At 33.0% G+C, this 4,596-nt stretch overlaps 1 long non-coding RNA gene across 1 annotated transcript; it reads right to left on the reverse strand.

Annotated features, from left to right (window-relative positions):
• Nucleotides 1-2,809: 2,809 nt before the first annotated feature.
• LOC127416942 (uncharacterized) lies at nucleotides 2,810-4,323 on the reverse strand. Its single transcript, XR_007893201.1, has 2 exons — nucleotides 4,177-4,323; nucleotides 2,810-3,669 (listed from the first exon to the last, which is right to left on the reverse strand). It is a non-coding gene; the product is annotated as an uncharacterized LOC127416942 (long non-coding RNA).
• Nucleotides 4,324-4,596: the final 273 nt, after the last annotated feature.

Genomic DNA, 4,596 nt, shown 5'->3' on the forward strand with positions numbered 1-4,596 from the left:
AGAGAGAGAGAGAGAGAGAGAGAGAGAGAGAGAGAGAGAGAGAGAGAGCCAATAACATGGGAACACAAGGGGAGGACCTCTTTACTGACGCAGAACTCACACCAGTCATTAAGTACATTCTGACAGAGAGAGTGCATGGAAAGAAAGCAAGTCTGTGCTGATCTTTAATGTTGTGATGTATGGTCATTCGTGCAGTGAAGGTCTATAGTCTAGGTGGAGCTCAAGCGAAAGTCGTAAGAATGAGGCAGATACAGTAGATCTGTCAGAAATCAACATTCATGTCCTTCTGAGAGCCAGATGTTTTTTTTTTCCAGTGTGTTTTGTGTTATTATGTCTGACATTATAAATGCCACCGTTGTGTCATAATTCTTGGTGTGTTTTACAAAGGACATCGTGGGCTTTTATTTTAATATAAAACATACAGTATATTAAATATTTGTATAAACATGAAAATATCAAAAAATTGTCCAGATATTTTGATTATGATATAATAATAACAACAATATGTTGTGTATTATTATTATTATTGATGATTGACTTATACTAAAATATAATTATCATTATTTTACATTAAATATACACCGATCAGCCACAACATTAAAACAACCTGCCCAACATTGTGTAGGTCCCCCTGGTGCCGCCAAAACTGCGCCAACCCGCATCTCAGAATAAATAGATAATTAAAAATAATTAAAAATATCCTTGTATAAATGTTAAAATATCTAAAAATAGATCTTTAACATGATATAACAAAAATTACAAAATTTGGTACTATTTTTTTGTATCCATTTATCAAATTTAGCGAATCCTGAGATGCTATTCTTCTCACCACAATTGTACAGAGCGGTTATCTGAGTTACCATAGACTTTGTCAGTTTGAACCAGTTTGGCCATTCTCTGTTGACCTCTCTCATCAACAAAGAATTTCCATCCGCAGAACTGCCGCTCACTGTGTTTTTTGTTTTTGGCACCATTCAGAGTAAATTCTAGAGACTGTTGTGTGTGAAAATCCCAGGAGATCAGCAGTTACAGAAATACTCAAACCAGCCCGTCTGGCACCAACAATCATCTATGCGATTATCTAATCAACCAATTGTGTGGCAGCAGTGCAGTGCATAAAATCATGCAGATACGGGTCAAGAGCTTCAGTTAATATTCACATCAACCATCAGAATGGGGAAAAAATGTGATCTCAGTTATTTGGACCATCGCATGATTGTTGGTGCCAGATGGGCTGGTTTGAGTATTTGTGTAACTGGTGGTGTCCTGGGATTTTCACGCATAACAGTCTCTAGAATTTACTCCGAATGCTGCCAAAAAAAAAAAAAAAAAAAAACATCCAGTGAGCGGCAGTTCTGTGGACAGAAACACCTTGTTGATGAGAGAGGTCAACAGAGAATGGCCAGACTGCTCTGACAATTGTGGTGAGAAGAATATCATATCAGAATGCTATTCTGAGATGCGGGTTGGCGCTGTTTTGGTGGCACGAGGGGGACCTACATAATATTAGGCAGGTGGTTTTAACATCGAAGCTGATAGGTGTATAACTAGTTTTGTTTTCTTATATATAACTAATGTTATTTTATTATTTTAAAATATTTTTCAAAATAATTATTTGCAAAATTGTAATTGCCACTGTTGATGTATTTTAAAAAGGGCACAGGCTTTTTATTAATATATAAATATATATATATATATATATATATATATATATATATATATATATATATATTTTTTTTTTTTTTTAATAAATATTAAAATATATAAAAATAGTAAAATATATCTTTAACATGATATAATATAATTACAAAATTTGGTACTACTATGTATTCATTTATCACTATACTGTATATAATTATATATCAAACATAACTAGAATTGTTTTATTATTATTTATAAATGTTATTTTATTATTTAAAATATTTGTCAGATATATTATGCAAAATAATTCTTAGCAAACTGTCAGTTAAAGGTGCACTCGGTAATTTTTTTGGATGCAGCATTATTCAAAATCAATAGTTTTCAGTTACAAAAGGCATTATAGAAATTCACTATTTAAAGTCGGCCATGATAAATTTAATCAAAGAGTGAAAACGTCCAATAACAGGACAGTTACTGAGATTAAGAGAGTAGTATTCGACTGGTAATGTGATTCTAACATGGCAGCCCCCATGAGGGGACCCTCTCCATGTAGAATAAAACAGCTTTTATAAGTTTACTAATATGACTCATCATATGATCTCATGTGAGTGCTCATGATTTTACAAATATGTTCAAAATTACAATTCATTGCTTTAGGAGTACATCTATTTTATTGAGGAAAATATTACTGAGTGCACCTTTAATATGCAACAAATACTATAATGACGTAATTTTATGTGATACATATCATTCTAATGTTAGATATTAAGCCCATGAAATATAAGGAAAAATATTAAGTACCAAAACAAATATTTTCCATATGTTCTTACTGTTCTCTTGCCTTAGATATATAACATAACATGTATTATATATGGCCATCTCCAGTATTTAATTAAAGGATAACATTGTTTCATTGCTACATACAGTAATTCCTAACAAAGCAACGTCTGTGGCTTGGGTTTGCGTGCCCTCTCGTGTCTGCAATGCGCTTCTACATGAGCATGAGTTAAAAGCATTTTTTACATAAGACTCAAGATTCTAAAATATAATTTATGTAAACTAGTCTCATATTTCAACCAGAATGTTCAATCAATAAATGTTTGTGTGCTTGAACAAGAGCTTCAATCAACCACAGGGGACACATGGAACAACTCCAAACGCTTTCAAATTCTTTTCCCCAATTTTATTGAAGATTTTCAGGATTTTAGTTTCCAGGTTTCATTCTTTCGTCAACATAATCAGACTTTTGTTCATTTGACTGACATTCTGTTTGTTTGTTAGTCAGGAAGACAAATAGTTCATTTGGGTTTGATAGGTTGATAACCTTAAAGAAAGCAAAAATGTACAATAAATTATAATGATGTTTTATTTAAATGTAAATGTAACCCTGCTCTGAAAAGAAATTCTCAAGACAGTTAAATATTTCAGAGTTCTTTTTTTCCCAAGGTCTGATAACAATTTGTTTTCAAGAGCTCAACTTTAAAAGTATGAACTGGAGCACAGAGAAAGAGAAAGAAAAAAATCAGAACAATATAAAGAAATAAATTGACATTACCTCAATGTAGTCTCAATGTTTGACCTTTCACAACATAACATGCACAAAACCCCAAACAAATACAATTCTTTAAGAATCTTAAAGGAGAAATTGCAGTCTAAATGTGAACTGTCAAAAAATCAATTATATATATATATATATATGCTGGTAGTGCTTATTGTCCTTTCACAAGCACAATGAGTCCAAGAGCACAAACGTAAAAAAAAAAAAAAAAAAAAATAAATAAATAAATAAATAAATAATGGTTTCTCTGATGGAAGAAGAAGAAGAAAAAAAATAAAATAATAAATAAATAAATAAATAAATTTCCTGAAGGGAAAATCTGGGAGGAAAATTTATTTGAACAGGAATCCGTGTTTATGTCCTTGTGTCACACCTTACATCGTGACAAATATGTCAATCACCACTATACCAGGCCTGATGGAGTTCCTGGAATGAGTCTTAAGACTTTTCACTCTCCTGCGAACAGCTGCCTATTATTGAAGGAAACAGTAGGCAAAAATTGAAGAAATTATGAGCAGGGAAAAATGTGACATGCAGCAAATGACCTCTCTGATAATCAATGGCTGCAACACGTCTTATCGGCCACGCCCCTTAAAGGGATATAACAGCATTTACTTTAAAACACCGAATTGTTACAAATAAACCACCAGGGTTACATCAACACCACGTACAATCTGACTAAATAAAGAGACATACTTTATACACACTTTGTCATCATTCAATCAGTTGCTATATCTGGTCTTATTTTTTCTTTCACTCAAACACCTCATTAACATTGCACATCAAACTGCTTACATAAGCAATGCATTTTCTTCTTATCTGAAACATGTATCATTTCTGCATACACCCATACACTTATCTAATCAAATACCAATGATTTAAATAAATGCAATATATGTATTATATCCTTCTCAAATAACTTACTAGTTTAAAGCAACATTAAACCATCAGTCCAAACAGAAAATGAATTCGCATACCATCAGCGTCCCTGGGGACTATCCTTTTCACTCCGTACTCCACTTTTTACAGTGTTCAAACTTTCCAGTTTGAGCTGACTTCTTACACAGGAGATTAACTGCGATGTTAATCCACTGATCAGGTCGCGCTTTCTCTTCTTCTTCTTTTGTTTTTTGGCGATTCGCAGTCTATGTGCATATCGCCACCTATTGAACTGTAATGCAATCGTGATTTATTTAGTACATCTTTTCCTTTAACCTTCCATTCTTTCGTTTTCCTTCCTACACAACTCACTTAAAAAGAAAAAAAAAGATGCTTTGTCCTCACTCTAGTTCAATCAAGACCCCATGATTCAGATGCCGCTGCGTGTTCAGCTCCTCTGTCCTCCAACACAGAACCCCTCATGATCCTAAAAGTGTGGAATAGCATCATTAATCTAA

The sequence above is a fragment of the Myxocyprinus asiaticus genome, chromosome 26, assembly GCF_019703515.2.
Source record: "Myxocyprinus asiaticus isolate MX2 ecotype Aquarium Trade chromosome 26, UBuf_Myxa_2, whole genome shotgun sequence".
In the NCBI taxonomy this organism is placed as follows: domain Eukaryota; kingdom Metazoa; phylum Chordata; class Actinopteri; order Cypriniformes; family Catostomidae; genus Myxocyprinus; species Myxocyprinus asiaticus.